Genomic DNA, 18719 nt, shown 5'->3' with positions numbered 1-18719 from the left:
CAGTGGCACCCTCCATCACTACCATCGACATTACCGTCATGTTGTGTGGATGCCCACCCCTCTGTGACGAAACTGGAGCCTCCGTAACCTACATGTACTCGTGCAGACTCCGCCAGCCATTGCGTGGTCCATGGCGGAGGGTACCTTGTAGCACGGGTAGCATTCATTTCACGCTAGGAGTTTCACGAGTTGTCCCATCGACTGTTGTGTGCATTCTGTATACATCGACTGTTGTGTGCTTCTTGAATCTGCACTGTTCATTGTTCTTAGTTGATTTACAACAAGAAGGTAAAATTAAATCGAACTAGATGGTTTAATATTTCCAGCAACATTCGGCATTACTTCGAATTTCAGTTTCTCAATTTAATGTTTCTGCCCACAAGAATTATGTACAATTCATTGGCTTTTATAAAAATACGAAACACTTTAATTTCTCCCTATTTCACGTTTTTACCCACATGATTTATGCACGATTAATCGGACTAAAAAATGCATAGACACTTTCGTTATGGTTATGATTCCTTCATTCAGATATTCATTATGTTTATGAAACACACAATAACATCTCACATTCTTTGGATTGCAGCTTAATAATTAATTATTTCATGGTTCTATCCACAGGATTTAGACACGATACATCGGATTCTTAAACAAAATGGGGTAGCATTCATTTCAGGCTAGAAAAATAACAAGACACTTTCGTTATGGTTATGATTCCATCATTCAGATATTCGTTATGTACATGAAACACACAATAATATCCCACATTCTTTGGATTGCAGCTTAATAATTAATTATTTCACGTTTCTATCCACACGATTTATGCACGATTCATCGGATTAAAAAAAAATTGACTAAAAGCTTTTTTTTTTTTTTTTTACTTTCGTTATGGTTCCTTCGTTCAGACATTCATTATGTTCCTGAAACACATAATACCATCTCAAATTGTTGGGATCACAGCTTAATAATTAATCCAACTGGGATGAGCGTAACAAATAATTCCTGTCACTTCGTTTGTACACATGAATTTACATTTAGCTTTCACGTTATCGGTACAGCCGCAAAGATCGATTTACGCACTCATGTAGTCGATTTAGGTTATTTACGTCACGATGACGTAGTGTTACGTCACTATGACGCAGGGTTCTCCTCATCTAGCGTGAGATGAATGCTACCCTTGTAGCACAGCTTAGCTCGCAAATGGAGCTATGGAAGAACGACTGTCTGTATGTCTCCTTACGAAACTAAGGCCTCTATAATAATGTATTACATCTCCAGTAACTTGAACTAAGGCCTTATCGCGTACGCGCGTGGTCTAGAGATCCTACCACGCGCGTACGGGATTCGCCTCAGTCGAGTGATCGTGGGTTATATAAGTAAACACCAGTCAAAGCCGGCTTCAGTCGGCGTGCAGCAGCGCGTGCAGCAGCATCGGACAATTAATTGAGATGCCTCGTTATAGGAGAAGATATACACGGTCGCGTCTAACTGTTTACAAGGCCTTAGACGATTTGGAGGTCAAAGTTTCCAACAAAGGAGCGCAGGTTATTTTGCAAGGTCCATCAGTGTTTTGTGGTTGTATTATTAACTTTGCACTTACCCAATTAGATACACATCAAGCTGGTAATGGTTGGATTACTGTTGCTGTTGTTCGTTATGATGGTAATCAAGTTAAAAATGTGACTGGTTTGGAATCATTTAATGCAAGAGATCTTATAGCCTTCCGTACTTTTCATGTTGGAGAAGTGTTTAACAGGGACTTGGGTATTTCCTACTTCACATCCAACCAGCCGTTTTCCCTGAGAACAAGGAATCATCGTAAAATAAGTGAACAGGAGAGTGTGTGTCTGTGGATCAAAAGTGCAGGAAGATGTGCCAAAGTTCAATTTACTGGAGATTTAATACATTATTATAGAAATTAATATATTTATTCTCAGTTAATTGTATATTTAATATTATTATATAAATAAATTTCTATTTATATTAAAAATGACGAAATTCCTCCACCTGTATTTAAGGTGTCGATTTTATTTTGTCAAATTTCGTCATTTTTAATATAAATTTATACCAGCTGACATCCCACTGTCCTCCATTTCAACTATGGATATACGAAGATTAATTTCTATTACCTTCTCTCCATGGTGCCAACGGCCTTACCGCAGTGGTAACACCAGTTCCCGTCAGATCACCGAAGTTAAGCGCTGTCGGGATGGGCTAGCACTTTGATGGGTGACCATCCGGTCTGCCCAGCGCTGTTGGCAAGCGGGATGGACTCAGCTCTTGTGAGGCAAACTGAGGAGCTACTTGATTGAGAAGTAGCGGCTCAGGTCTCGGAAACTGACATATTGCAGGGAGAGCGGTGTGTTGACCACATGCCTTTCTCCATTCAATTGTGACACGAGACGAAACGTGGGTACCCCATTACGATCTAGAGACGAAACGTCGCTCTATGGAATATCGACACAAAGACTCGCCCCAGAAAAATAAATTCAAGACGCATCCCTCAGCTGTAAAAATCTTGGCCACAGTGTTCTGTGACGCAGATGGTGTTATCCATGTCGATTTCCTTGATCGTGGAACAACAATAAATTCAGAGTGTTACATCACGACGCTGCGAACTCTGAAACGACAGCTAACAAGGGTCCGAAAGGAAAAGGAAAATGTTTCCCTGCAGTATGACAATGCCAAACTACACACTTCACGTGTCACCACCACAGCAGAACTTCAGAGACTGAATCTCACCACCGTACAGCATCTTCCATACGGTCCAGATTTAGCACCGTCTGCCTTCCATCTGTTCCCGGTAATGAAAGAAGATCTGCGGGGATATCATTATGCTTCTGGTGAAGACGTTGAGAGCACTGTGAGACTGTGGTGGCGGAAACAGAGTGTCGACTTCTTTCTTGACGGCTTCAGAAAACTTGTTCGGCGTTGGCAGAAATGTATCCAATTGGCTGGTGATTATGTGGAAAAGTGATTATTGGTAATTAAAGATCACATTCTAAGGATTATTTCTGCGTTTGATTTATTAAAATATTCCCATCCAAACCCAATTAACGAAGGCGGAGGCATTAATTTTTATTCAACCCTCGTATTATGTTGCAACCAGTTTCGGTGACTCAATACACCACTTAAGGCATTAATTGATGCTGAAAAGGTGACCAGCAATCGTATACACTATCCCATCAGTGGCCAACATCTGTGAACCACTGTATTAGAGATGTTGTATCTTTAACCATTGACTACCAACTCGGTAGTTGATTGGAGATCACCCTCTCATGGTCGGATAAGGCTTGAAGATGGTGTATTGAGTCACCGAAACTGGTTGCAAGATAATAAAATAATATCAAAACGAGTGCTGCAGGTGACTCAGTTTTTACGTTCGAGTTAACTGCAGATTTGGGAATTGCATTGGGAGCGGCCGACGGCAAGTTGCGCCACAAATTGTTGTCATGGCTGAGGATGGTTGACGCAGTGTGCGATCTTCAAGCAGGGCAGGAGCTGTCTCACGACACCTGAACAATCCGTGGCCCACCGTTCGAAAAGTGCTGCGAACAATTGTGAAATAGTCTGTCTAGTGGGGTTCCAGGCTGTCGCGGTTGCAGATGGCCGTCACATTGACATCATTTCTGACGTAGCACGTAAACAGTATCCAATTGAAAAATGTTACCCTCTAACGAGGAAATTAAAACTTGTTTCTTTCAACGGTTTATTCGTTATTTGTATTCCGCATGTCCTTACAAATGTGCCACAAAGTGTCACTGTCCTGCGATCTGTTGTTTTTCAGGTAGCGAAAGTTCTATTATAACCACCTTGTACACAGAGAACAGGAGCACTCTATCCTGCCTCCCTGAGCGACTCCCGACCATACCCTTCCGTCTGTACAGTACTCGCCCTCCAGCACAACTACCCCGTTCTGTTACTTAAGGCGTCTTCGAGCAACTCACATATCTGAAAACCTACCAAAACTGACCGTATTCATATGTAAAATATAATAATAAAAATAACTGATCTTTGCAAATTGAAGCAGAATTTGGTCAAAAATATTGAAAGCGTGCGAAGCATAAGGTATCTACCGTAAAATACCTAGGAGAACCTATATGGAGCGATGCTAAGTGGAATGGCCACATAAAACAAATAGTGGGAAAAGCAGATGCCATACTGAGATTCATAGAAAGAATCTTAAGGAAATGTAACTCATCCATGAAGGAAATGGCTTACAAAGCGCTTGTTCGAGCGATTCTTGAGTATTCTTCATCAGTCTGGGATCCTTACTAGGTAGGACTGATGGAGAAGATAGAGAAGATCCAACGAAGAGCGGCGCGTTTCGTCAGGGGCATTTGCTCGGCGCGAAAGGGTTACAGAGATGCTCAAAAAACTGCAGTCGGAGACGCTACAAGAGAGGTGTCGTGAATCACAGAAAGATTCACTATTCAGATTTCGAGAGAGTACTTCCCGGGAAGAGGCGGACAATAAGTTACGTCCTCCCATACGCGTCTCGTGAAATGACCACAATGAGAAAATGCGAAAAATTATATTACCGAGGCTTACCGACAATCATTCCTCCCACGTGCCATTCGAGAATGAGACAGGAAAGGGGCAGTCATCTACATCTACACAGATACTCCGCAAGCCACCGTACGGTGCTTGGTGGAGGGTACCCTGCACCACTACTACTCATTTCCTTTGCTGTTCCTCTCGCAAGCAGTGCGAGGGAAAGACGAATGTCTGTATGCCTCTGTACGAGCCCTAATCTCTCTAATCTTAAATTCATTGTCCTTACGCGAAATCCACGTTGATGGCAGTAACTAGAAATTTTATGTAGGTCATCTTGTATCCTCCTACAGTCACGTCTCTGATGAACAGACGCCGTCGGGGACAACATATTGCTTTTTTTTACTTAAGAAGTCTTCAAATCATTCACATACCTGGGAACGCATTCAGTATGCTCATAGCTCCGTTAACGGCCAGCATTGGGATACCGTGTCAAATTCTTTCCGGAAATCTAGAAATATGCAATATGCCTGTTGCCATTCATCCATTATCATGAGAGAAAACGGCAAGCTGAGTATTTACTGCACGAGCGATGCATTCTAAAACCATGCTGCTTTGTGGGCATAAGCTTGTCGATGTCAAGGACATTTATTATATTCGAAGTAAGGATATGTTGAGGGCCTCTGAAGCCAACTAATGTCCGAGGTTTCGGTCTGTAATTTTGTGGGTCCATCCTTTTACACTCCTTATGTACAGAAGTCACCTGCGCTTTCTTGCAGTCGTTTGGGAGTTGACGCTGGGCGAGAGAGTCGCGATAAAATGGACGCTAGCTAAGGGGCCAATACCGTAGAGTACTCTTTGTATAACCCAATTGGGATCAGTTATTAGCATAGACGTACCCTCCGCCACACACCGCCAGGTGGTTCGCGGAGTACTGATGTAGGTGTAGATAACGAAAATACATTCGTAAGCAGTAACCTGTTAGTATGCGCGATTTGGTCTCCTTGTCAACAAAGCTACACGTCTTTGCTTCATAGTGTAATGTAGATTGCTCAGACTCGCAAAGTATACTGAATGTTGTGGTCTGAATCTGGTACACTCATTAAAGTGTTACACAATTCTGGTAAAATGTTGAATTCCGCATTTAAGAGAAATGAATATGCCAGACGTCCTATCGAGAGTTAGGATTTAAACCAGAGAATTTATAATTTGTAACTTCCTAAACTACACTGCTGGCCATTAAAATTGCTACACCAAGAAGAAATGCAGATGATAAACGGGTATTCATTGGACAAATATATTATACTGGAAGTGACATGTGATTACATTTTCACGCAATTTGAGTGCACAGATCCTGAGAAATCACTACTCAGAACAACCACGTCTGGCCGTAATAACGGCCTTGATATGCCTGGGCATTGAGGAAAACAGAGCTTGGATGGTGTGTACAGGTACAGCTGCCCATGCAGCTTCAACACGATACCACAGTTCATCAAAGAGTAGTGACTGGCGTATTGTGACGAGCCAGTTGCTCGGCCACCATTGATCAGACGTTTTCAATTGGTCAGAGATCTGGAGAATGTGCTGGCCAGGGCAGCAGTCGAGCATTTTCTCTATCCAGAAAGGCCCGTACAGGACCTGCATCATCCGGTCGTGCATTGTCCTGCTGAAATGTAGGGTTTCGTAGGGATCGAATGAAGGGTAGAGCCACGGTCGTAACACATCTGAATTGTAACGTCCACTGTTCAAAGTACCGTCAATGCGAACAAGAGGTGACCGAGACGTGCAACCAATGGCACCCCATACCATCACGCCGGGTGATACGCCAGTATGGCGATGACGAATACACGACTCCAATGTGCGTTCACCGCGATGTCGCCAAACACGGATGCGACCATCATGATGCTGTAAACAGACCCTGGATTCATCCGAATAAATGACGTTTTGCCATTCGTGCACCCAGGTTCGTCGTCGGGTACACCATCGCAGGCGCTCCTGTCTGTGATACAGCGTCAAGGACAACCGCAGCCATGGTCTCCGAGCTGATAGTCCATGCTGCTGCAAACGTCGTCGAACAGTTTGTGCAGATGGTTGTTGTCTTGAAAACCCCCCCATCTCAGGGATCGAGACATGGCTGCACGATCCGTTACAGCCATGCGGATAAGATGCCTGTCATCTCGACTGCTAGTGATACGAGGCCGTTGGGATCCAGCACGGCGTTCCGTATTACCCTCCTGAACCCACCGATTCCATATTCTGCTAACAGTCATTGTATCTCGACTAACGCGAGCAGCAATGTCACGATATGATTAACCGCAATCGCGATAGGCTACAATCCGACCTTTATCAAAGTCGGAAACATGATGGTACGCATTTCTCCTCTTTACACGAGGCATCACAGCAACGTTTCACGAGGCGACGCCGGTCAACTGCTGTTTGTGTATGAGAAATCGGTTGGAAACTTTCCCCATGTCAGCACGTTGTAGGTGTCGCCACCGGCACCAACCTTGTGTGAATGCTCTGAGATAATCATTTGCATATCACAGCATCTTCTTCCTGTCGGTTAAATTTCGCGTCTATAGCGCGTCAACTTCGTGGCGTAGTAATTTTAGTGGCCAGTAGTGTACTTGTTATTCTTCAGTGTATCAAGTATGACTGTCGTTCCGTCTTCATTTAAGTTGTTTGTTTCACAGTGAGATTTGGTTTGAATCGCTGTATTTAAATGTGTGTTAGTTTCAAATTTGACAACAGTTCGAACGAAAACAGTTGTAAATGATCTGATAACGAGGATTGGTACCTGCAAAGCAAATATTGTTTATATCCAGATAAAGGAAATCGCAAAAGCTTCCGTTGACCCACGTAGCACATGTTAAGGGACTAAATCGGTTTACCGCTTCACAACAGGCCAGGATTACATGACTGTCAATTCGCCTATTCACAGCGTACAGTACGCCTAAGAAGCTCTTCGAGCGACGTAATAGCCTGAAACCGCAGCGGCGGTCTAGTCGGCAGATTCTCCTTCCCGCTACACACTGTCGCCTTCCACCTTTCACAGCTGCAAGTGTTTCCGTGCTCGGTGTTTGCCCTGCGTCCTCCGCCAGACAGTGGCTTTCTGTCAACGTTGGCACCGCCGCCACGTTCTGCTCTCCCGCCGCAGAAAGCTTTCTGGCGAACGGCAAACAAACAGCAGCCGGCCGCCGAGAGCGGGCCGAGCTTCCTCTGTCGGACACGCGTGCTGCACGTGTCGAGTTTCCCACACCAGCCCAGCCCAGCGTGGAAAGCAGGTCCAAGGCGCTCCGGACAACACTTTGCGTTCCGCACACTTCTCTAAACATCTGGCACGCAACCAACACAGGCAACTGGCGAGCATCTAAAGAGTTAAGATCACACCACACTGGCTCACTACCAACTAAACTTGTTAACGTATTAGCCACATCAACGTTCCTCTGTTGCAGATTCAAGAACACTAGTATAGCCTGTGATCGAAATTTAAAACATAGAATGTCAAATTATTTTATATAATTAATTGCAATTTGTTCGTATGCAGATTCTAACTTCTTACCTGAACACTATGCAGATTTTTAGTTCTTACCTGAACGCAATAAGGAAAAAAGTAAGAAAGGGCGAAGAGGGACGTGAGAAAATTAAACATGCAAATTAGGGAAATCTATATATAGAAAAGAAAATCGTTTTAGTTACACTATTTATAACTCAAGAACGGCTGGACAGATTTGGCTGAAAATTGGTAGCTTAGAACCAGGAGACGGACATAGGATACTTTTTATCCCGTTCGACCGCTATAAAACGTGGTATAACAAAAACGCATCTGGCATGGAATAACGAAACGCAAATGACAGCTAAACGTCTATGGTTAAGTATCAGTATATATCATTAATTAAAAATTTAAAGAAATAATTTTTATTTTCTTTGAATCATCATTAACAATGCCGCGACCAAGACGATCGAATATTTCTCGACAAAGCCGTCCGCCAAACACTGCCAGTACTTCCTAGATCAACGGCTGCAGACGAAATAAATGCTTGCCTTAAATCATCGAATCTATGGCGCTATGCGAAGAAACTTCAGCTGACAATATGAGAGTTGCATTGCTTAATGATATATCTGCTGAAGATTTCTCTGAGCAATTGCTGCCTATCGGTAATGGTCGAATACCTGTCGAAGAATCGAGCGGATTGATTTCATTTCCTCATAGTTTCTGTAACTTTGTCTCATCGAAAGACGAACTTACCAACAAAGTATTCCCAAACATCATTACTAACTACAAAAGTAATGAATGGTTGAGTGAGCGAGCAATTTTAACGGCTAAGAATAAAGATGTAGATGTCCTAAACTACATAATTCAGAATGAGATCACTGGTAAAATGCATTCATTCAAATCTATTGACTGTGTAACAAATGAAGATGAAGCCACCTACTATCCAACTGAATTTTTAAACTCCTTGGATGTGCCTGGCTTACCACCGCACAATTTACGCCTAAAAGCTGGCTCCGTAGTAATCATGGTTCGAAACATAAACCAACCAAAACTGTGCAACGGTACGCGTTTGGTGGTAAGTAAATTGATGAACAATGTTATTTATGCGACGATACCTAAAGGAAAATTCGAAGGTGAGGAAGTTCTCATTCCGAGGATCCCGATGATCCCAACCATTATGCCGCTTGAGTTTAAAAGACTTCAATTTAGGATCCGTCTTGCGTTCGCCATGACCATTAACAAATCACAAGGACAATCCTTGAAAGTTTGTAGTTTAAGTCTGGAATATCCATGTTTTTCACATGGTCAGTTATATGTGGCATGTTCACGGGTCGGAAGACCATCCGCGTTGTTTGTTCTTGCGCCTGATAATAAAACAAAAAATGTCGTGTATCACGAGGTACTTAATTGAAGAGTGGAAGCTATGCACCAAAAAACATAAAGAACAAAGAATCATTAAATACTTAATTTTTTTATTTGTATTTCCTAATAAAAAATTGAACTTAACATCCAAAATCTGATTATTTATTGGCTTTAAGGAGGAACAGAGTTCGCCGGGTCAGCTAGTAATTACAAAAGTTTACAATTAACGGTACAAAACTTCAGTGTAAGCTATATTTTTCGAAAATAGTCTTTCATCATTCGCTAAATGACCTTTTTCGCTACGTTCAGAAATGTAAAACTTCAGACCATCGACAGATCACCTCACACCATGTAACTGACCATGCGTAAAAACTGGTTGCCCTAATAAATTATCAACTTTTTGTAATGTATCTCCCTGTGACTTATTAACGGTAACTGCAAATGCAGGAATAACCGGCAATTGTTTTCCTTGAAACTCAAAAGATAAAATAGCACAGGAATGAGTCATATTTATAAGCGGAATTGAAATACGCTTATTTTGTGCGATTCCAGTTAAAATTTGGCAATGAATAGCTTTATTATATAAACATTTAACAGGCATTGTCTACGCAAAAATTGTCTCTCTAGGTCTTCGTCTTTCAGTTCGACCCGTTACAGTTCTTCTATGAGGCATAGCCTAAAAAATAAATTGTCTCCGTACAATAAGAGAAGTCGTCCCTACTCAAAAAGAAGAAACTGAAAATTAGGATCTTGTATTGTATTGAACTGGGGACCTAGAAACGACGGAGAAGCTTCGTACCCGCCGTGGCCCTCAATGGTCCACAACGCCACAACAGGCTACAGCAGTCCACTCACCTCACCGCCGCCCCACACCGAACCCAGGGTTATTGTTCGGTTCGCCCCACGGTGGACCCCCCAGGGAACGTCTCACACCAGACGAGTGTAAGTAACTCCAATGTTTGCGTGGTAGAGTAATTATGGTGTACGCGTACGTGGAGACAGTGTTTGCGCAGGAATCGCCGACATTAACTGAGGCAAAATAAGGGGAACCAGCCCGCATTCGCCGAGGCAGATGGAAAACCGCCTTAAAAACCATCCACACAGTGGCCGGCACACCGGACCTCGACACTGATCCGCCGGGCAAATTAATGCCGGGGATCGGCACGCCTTCCCGCCCGGAAAGCAGTGCGTTAGACCTCTCGGCTAACCGGGCGGGGTAAATTAGGATCTTATTTCAAATTTTGTGGTAAAGGCGGCAAATGGAAACAAATTGAGTTCCGATAACTTTTAGTCAAAAGTAAGAGAAAAAATGAACCACGGTACGTATAGTCTGCGTTGCCCCAAACGTTTCATTACTGCGACGTTTTGTTTACCACGCAGATGATGACTGTGGACTTCTTTGCACCTGATATTTGTTTACCACAGCTGACAACGTCAACTATCTAGCAGTAATGACGTTGTAGCTGCCGCGTATGCGTGTGTTACAACAAATGAGCCTTCTGCAATATTCGAACATCAATGTCCCTAGAATGCGATTTCACGAAATGTTGTTCATGTATCATTTCGTCCATAGCACCTGATCGGCAGAAATTGGTAACAGTGAGAGAAACACAGGAAAACTTCTCTCATCTGTGTGTCTACTTCCTTTTACCTCTCTTAACGGCTACTTACAGATGTGTGTGTGTGTGTGTGTGTGTGTGTGTGTGTGTGTGTGTGTCGCGAGTTAAAAGTATAGAGCAGGAAGACAGCATCAACGAAGGAATTTGAGTGTAGAAACTTGGGGTCGCAGTTGAATAGTTACGGCGCTATGCCAGCGTGAAAATGGTGGTCAGTTTGAACATTTACTACGACATAACTGTATTAAATAAGTGATGCCACGTTTGTGTACAAGAGCATACTCATTTTTCATCTATTTTGATCTTTCACAACATATTGATGCGATTGTTTACATTTCTAAAAAAATGGCTCAGAGCACTATAGGACTTAACTTCTGAGGTCATCAGTTCCCTAGAACTTAGAACTACTTAAATCTAACTAACCTAAGGACATCACACACATCCACGCCCGAGGCAGCATTCGAACCTGCGAGCGAAGCAGTCGCGCGGTTCCAGACTGTAGCGCCTAGAACCACTCGGCCACACGGTCGGCCATTTCTAAAGAAGTGCTGTATGGCAAGTTAGCTAAATACGATACATATATATAAGTGATGATTTAAGTTTGTCTTGTTCTCATCGTGACGATCAGCTAGCCCAAACATTTTGTGTGCATATACATTTTGTGTGACTTACATTCCATTTTCAGTACAGACGTCCATGTGCCAGATTTAAATAACGTTCCTGTAGCAACTGCGACCCCTAATTTCCATACTCAAATTCGTTTGTTTGGCGCTGTCTTTCTGCCCTACACTTCTGGTCAAATTGTTTTTCCTCACTCTGAATGATAAGTTTTACTGGCCTCCTTGTATAGCTAATGTTAAAAATCGGTACCTGACTTTTCGATGTGCCGGCATTATTATCACGAATCTTATGATTATAATTTCAAGATGCTTTAGTATGTTCGAAAGCAATCAAAAACATCAAGACCAAATTTGGTTTATACAGTGAAAGTTATAAAGCAGCAGCAGAAGACAATAATTTTCAGACTCGAACAGAAAAGTATTACCCTCAGAGTTCAGTTATTTTCTGAAAGAGCGCCTTCTGTAACTGAAACAAGTTCCGTGAGAGGTATGGAATCGCATCATCGTTACCGCCTACTTAAAGCAACAAAAAACTACACTTAAATGACCTCAGGACGAGGACATCGGCTCTGTCAACAACGCAGTGAGCTGAAGGGGAGCGTTCTCTCTAAAATGTTCCTGTAGACAGAAAGTTGTGTAATGTGTGGCGTTAATTATTGCTGTATTATTAATTTCTTGTCCAGCCTGTGGAGCAGTTTGGTGCAGGTTACACAGCTGTAGTAATGGTTCTGAAGAGAAAATCATCACCAGAATCCGTTTTCTTTTCGCTTTAAAACACTACCGCTTTCGGCCTCCAAGTCCATTACCCAGTGGTATCCGCATAGTGTCAAACAACGAAGTGCAACAGCGTTGGTGAAATGGGGAAGAATGTAGCAATAGGCATAAACAGCAACAAATAAAATACATAAATGTTCAAAGCAACTCATCCACATGCTTCATGAAACTAACAAATTAAAAAAATAATTTAGAGTCAACTCGTGTACTATTAAACCTATATATATTACGTAAACTAAATAATGATGAAAGACAATGTATTACTATGTTTATTTTTCAGTATTATTTAGTTTACATAACATATATCCATTTTAGTAGTAGATGAGTTCACACTAAATTATTTTTTAATTTGTTGCTTTCGAGAAGCATGTGGACGAGCTGCTTTGAACATTTATGTATTTTATTTGTTGTTGTTTATTCCTACTGCTACATTCTTCCCCATTCTTACGATTTACATAAACGATCTGGTTGATGGTTTTGACAGCGGCCTTATACTGTTTGCAGATGATAATGTAGTCTACAGGAAACTAGTATCACACGAAAGTTATGAACAAATCAATGAGGATTTCTAGAAAGTAAATCCGTGGTGTAATGATTGGCAGTTATCTCTAAATATTAGTAAGTGTAACCTACTGAGTACAACAAGGCGAAAATCCCCATTAATGTATGAGTACAAAATAAATGATCAGTCTTTGGAAGCGGTAACATCAGTCAAGTATCTGGGTGTGACTATTCGAAATGTCATATGGAATGATCAGATTACACAAGTAACGGGTAAGGCGAACTCTAGATTGCGGTTTATTGGTAGAATGCTGAAGCGATGCAGTCCTTCAACAAAGGAAATAGTTCGTCCAGTCTTGGAGTATTGTTCGCCTGTATGGGACCCTTACAAGATGAGTCTGATTCAAGAGATTGAGAAGGTCCAAAGAAGAGTGGAAAGGTTCGTGCCTGGTACATTTAGCCATCGCGAGAGCGTTACAAATCTCATAGAACGTTTGAAGTGGGACACACTTGCACATAGACGACGCCCTAAACAGAAGGGGCTGCTCACTAAATTCCGAAATCCAATCTTCACCGAGGATGTAGAGCATATATTATTAAGACCAACTTTCAAATCGCGCAATGATCATCATTAAAAGATAAGGGAAATAAGAACTCGTACTGAGGCACTCAAGACAGTCGTTTTTTCCTCGCGCGATCCGCGAGTGGAACAGAGGGGGGAAATAGGACTTTGACGCGAACTGTGCCCTCCGCCACACACCGCTTGGTGCCTAGCGGAGTATATATGTACACTCCTGGAAATGGAAAAAAGAACACATTGACACCGGTGTGTCAGACCCACCATACTTGCTCCGGACACTGCGAGAGGGCTGTACAAGCAATGATCACACGCACGGCACAGCGGACACACCAGGAACCGCGGTGTTGGCCGTCGAATGGCGCTAGCTGCGCAGCATTTGTGCACCGCCGCCGTCAGTGTCAGCCAGTTTGCCGTGGCATACGGAGCTCCATCGCAGTCTTTAACACTGGTAACATGCCGCGACAGCGTGGACGTGAACCGTATGTGCAGTTGACGGACTTTGAGCGAGGGCGTATAGTGGGCATGCGGGAGGCCGGGTGGACGTACCGCCGAATTGCTCAACACGTGGGGCGTGAGGTCTCCACAGTACATCGATGTTGTCGCCAGTGGTCGGCGGAAGGTGCACGTGCCCGTCGACCTGGGACCGGACCGCAGCGACGCACGGATGCACGCCAAGACCGTAGGATCCTACGCAGTGCCGTAGGGGACCGCACCGCCACTTCCCAGCAAATTAGGGACACTGTTGCTCCTGGGGTATCGGCGAGGACCATTCGCAACCGTCTCCATGAAGCTGGGCTACGGTCCCGCACACCGTTAGGCCGTCTTCCGCTCACGCCCCAACATCGTGCAGCCCGCCTCCAGTGGTGTCGCGACAGGCGTGAATGGAGGGACGAATGGAGACGTGTCGTCTTCAGCGATGAGAGTCGCTTCTGCCTTGGTGCCAATGATGGTCGTATGCGTGTTTGGCGCCGTGCAGGTGAGCGCCACAATCAGGACTGCATACGACCGAGGCACACAGGGCCAACACCCGGCATCATGGTGTGTTCCAACAGGACAATGCACGTCCGCATGTATCCCGTGCCACCCAACGTGCTCTAGAAGGTGTAAGTCAACTACCCTGGCCAGCAAGATCTCCGGATCTGTCCCCCATTGAGCATGTTTGGGACTGGATGAAGCGTCGTCTCACACGGTCTGCACGTCCAGCACGAACGCTGGTCCAACTGAGGCGCCAGGTGGAAATGGCATGGCAAGCCGTTCCACAGGACTACATCCAGCATCTCTACGATCGTCTCCATGGGAGAATAGCAGCCTGCATTGCTGCGAAAGGTGGATATACACTGTACTAGTGCCGACATTGTGCATGCTCTGTTGCCTGTGTCTATGTGCCTGTGGTTCTGTCAGTGTGATCATGTGATGTATCTGACCCCAGGAATGTGTCAATAAAGTTTCCCCTTCCTGGGACAATGAGTTCACGGTGTTCTTATTTCAATTTCCAGGAGTGTAGATGTAGATGTAGATTTGATTAATTGTGTTGTACCGGGCAGTTACAACGAAAGGGCAGTTACTCAGTGCGATCTGTAATTATCGTACGGCAGCGAAATTCGCTGGTACCCGTACAAAATTGGCTCTGAGCACTATGGGACTTAACCTCTAAGATCATCAGTCCCCTAGAACTTAGAACTACTTAAAACTAACTAACCTAAGGACATCACACACACCCATGCCCGAGGCAGGATTCGAACCTGCGACCGTAGCAGTCGCGCGGTTCCAGACTGTAGCACCTATAACCGCTCGGCCACCTCGTCCGGCCCGTACAAATTTCAGAAGGAGTAGTACCTGAAATCTCATGATCCGAGGCAAGGTTTTGTATTTGCTCTTCTGTTTCTTGCACTGATCGGAGTTGATGTGGCCGAGCAATACGATATTCTATGGAGTCAGAAGGCGCAATTTACACTTCAGGGTGCAAGGAATAAACAGAACTGCAGAACTTAGGGTACTGTTAAACCACGCGTTGTGCACGAGGAACAACTGCACTCGCTGTACGTGACTGTATGGTGTGGATTCATAAGCACCCTTATTCTCGGTCCGTTGTTCTATGAAGAGAATACCCCCTTACGGCCTATCAAGTGTACCGTGTATCGAGACCTCCTTCTGCGACACGTGATTCTCGCTCTGGAAGAGCGCAGCTGTGTGGAAACTATTGTGTGAGACACCACATCATTTCGCTCGCCCATTCAAAGATCTGCTTAACGCAGCCTCCCACAAAGAAGTTATCTTCAGAGGTTTACCAGACGCATGTCCTGCAAGATCATCTGACCTCAATCCGTATGTCATTTGGCTTTTGGGAAATCTAAAAGAACACGTTTAGCATTTACACGTTCGGTCTCTACCTGATTTGACTGCTACTATACAGGAACACGTAGCTCAAATTCCACCGCACCTTCTGAGGGTAAATGTTGATCAAGTCGTTTTACAGATGCAGCACCTCGTCGATGTCTCCGGTGCTCATACTGAACAAATTGTGTAATTGGCGGTTAGTAATAAAATCAACAATATGCCTTTCTCATTTGTTTGTCTTTCTTCCCATGTCCCGTTCCTAATCCATTACATACGACGATATTTCAAAACAAATATTTCCGTACGTCTTTCTTCCATTCAATCGCCAGATTTTCACCTGATAGCAGAAATTGGAACTATTTTTTCAGCTTAAATTCCTTCCGCATTAACTCATTAGAATACCTACCAAGTTTCGCTGCATACGAAAAGTACAGTACACACTGGACCTCTGTCAGTAACTGCACTCTAATTATAATCAGCCGGTACTTTGTTGTTTGACACTGTGTAGCTACCACTGGATAATGGCCTTGGAGGCCGAAACCGGAGGTGTTTTAAAATAAAACTGACGGCTTCGACATTCTCTTCAGAACACTTCCTACATGTTTTTGAGCCGTGCGCTGCTCGTGTTCATGCCATTTATTGTTTGTCATCTTGTTTTACGGTACTGCCGCCTCGTTTTCTTATTCCATTTACTGGCGTCACTAACTTCTGCCTTACTTGCCCGTGAGTGGCAGCACCAGCGTTATCGATAGTAGGTTTGTGTTACTATCTGTGGAGCGACCGCGAGTATTTCCGGGTTCTGCTCTGACAAAAATGGCTCTGAGCACTATGGGACTTAACATCTGTGATCATCAGTCCCCTAGAACTTAGAACTACTTAAACCTAACTAACCTAAGGACATCACACACATCCATGCCCGAGGCAGGATTCGAACCTGCTACCGTAGCAGTCGCGTGGTTCCGGACTGAGCGCCTAGAACCGCTAGACCACCGCGGCCGGCCTGCTCTGACAGAAAAGACGTAGTCGGTGCAGTGAGTCGGTGCAGTGAGTCGGTGCAGTGAGTCGGCACAGTCAGTCGGCACAGTCAGTCGGAAGGCAGACAGTCGCCTGTTAGTCAGTCGGCTCTGAGTCTCAGTTTCTTTTGGGTTGTTGACTGAGTCGGGTTCGTCGTTACTCGGCGGCTGGACGAGTTGGTGGTCAGTAGCAGGCAGGTCCGCACGGTCGGCTGGTCGTCGCATGGCAACATGTGGTCCGCTGAGCACTGACACCAGTATCAGTCGGAGAAGAGTTGGCAGCCAGCTACGGTCGGGTCCGTATGGTGTTAGTATTCGCCGGGACCGCTGTCGGCGAAGGTCGGCTGCCGTTGGTCGTTTGCTCGGCCGGTCCTCTCACTCGACGACGTCTTGGATCCTCAGGACGAACACCATTTTTCGAGTTGGGATGTGGTTGTACCTTGTTGGTTCGTCGGAACTGAGCAGCGACGCAGTCTCCACACCTCAAAGCCAAGCCGGGGCTTTTGGCGGCGGGCGCGCGCTGTTGCATTTGGAGGTGCTAGCTGTGTGAGCGACTTTTCGCTTTCTTCCGAGCAGGATCCTCAAGTTGAGTAATTAGTTACCTGTTCTTAAAACTCGACTGTTACGATTTGTTAGTTAATTGTGGATTGTTGGTACCTCAGCCGTTGACGCGTGTGATAACAAGTCGTGTGTTTTGTTGCCTAGAATCTGCAGCCTCACGTAGTGGCTTGACAGTTGTGACTTGTATTTTCGGTATTCTTTTAAACTTGTCTTGAGTCGTGTTTGATGCCTTGATCTTGGTAAGGCCGAGTCTGAAGTTATTGGTATCTTGGTTTACTTTTCATCGGCCGATATTTTCCATTATCTGTGCCGATGGATCTGACCGCTGGAAATCAGTCAGATTGTCGGTCGATAGGGAACCGTCCCTAGGTTGCGTTGCCTTCCGATTAAGAGGTTGTCGGTCTGGCTGCCTCACCTAAACGTGCGTTAGTGTTACCTTCCCAGGCCAACCCTTGGAACCTTCTGAGCGCCGCTCTTTGTGTTTTACATAGTGATTTCCTTTTAGTCTTAAGTACTTTGTGTGGCCTTCAGCCGAGTTTAAGATTACTAAAATTGTAAGCTTTTTTTCTCTTTAGTCCGTAAGTCGTGAAATTGTTTTCTCCTTGGTGTGTGGCATTCAGCCGAGTTTTAAACTCTCTTAAACTGAAAATTCAAATCTTGCTCTTCCCCTTAAGTCATAACATTGTTATTTTTTGGGTAGGTATGAGGGTTTCAGTCGAGTTTGCATGAAATGTTTTAAGCTAAGACCCTTAGCCCGTTAAACTGAAAGCCCTTCTTTGTAGGCTTTAAGCCGTTAAATTGTTTGGTTGATATGCGGCCTTCAGCTGGGTTTCAGCCTATTTAGAATTAATATTGAAAATCTTTGTTTTGGCCTTAACCCGTAACACTGTTCTTGCTTAATGTGTGGCCTTCAGACTATTTTTATTGAAGTAAAAAAAATTTTTTTGAAAGAAGCGCAACTTCCAGAAGAACTCCTATACCTCAATTCCTTGCTTAGGCCTTGGGCCCTGGATTTTCGTATGTAGCTTTCAGCCTATTTAAATCAAATCAAAGGAGCTTTTTCCTTAAAGCCTTGAGAGTTTTTAATTCTTGCTCATGTTATTGTGTGTTTTAACTAATAAAATTTATATGTTGTGTGTAACTGACAGCAACTTATTTTGGCCACTTTCCACAAATATAACCTCACCCGCTCTGTCCTACTAGTCCAGGGATTTCAGTTTTGTTTAGTAAATGTGACGTTAGATCTGTATTTGTATGTTGTTTTTTTACTCCGTTCCATAAATTCATCATTTAACGTCAATGTCAGAATTACCGACGTCTTCGTTCTGATTATTATCGACTATCAACGTTTAGATGTCGATGATG

General features: G+C 44.1%; 1 pseudogene; it reads left to right on the top strand.

Moving 5' to 3' along the window:
* The first annotated feature begins 2143 nt into the window (after positions 1–2143).
* Positions 2144–2261, top strand: LOC126427688 (5S ribosomal RNA; annotated as a pseudogene).
* Positions 2262–18719: the final 16458 nt, after the last annotated feature.

Source organism: Schistocerca serialis, chromosome 1, assembly GCF_023864345.2.
Source record: "Schistocerca serialis cubense isolate TAMUIC-IGC-003099 chromosome 1, iqSchSeri2.2, whole genome shotgun sequence".
In the NCBI taxonomy this organism is placed as follows: domain Eukaryota; kingdom Metazoa; phylum Arthropoda; class Insecta; order Orthoptera; family Acrididae; genus Schistocerca; species Schistocerca serialis.
Note: the sequence above shows the minus strand (reverse complement) of the source record. Positions and strands in the feature narration are given on the sequence as shown.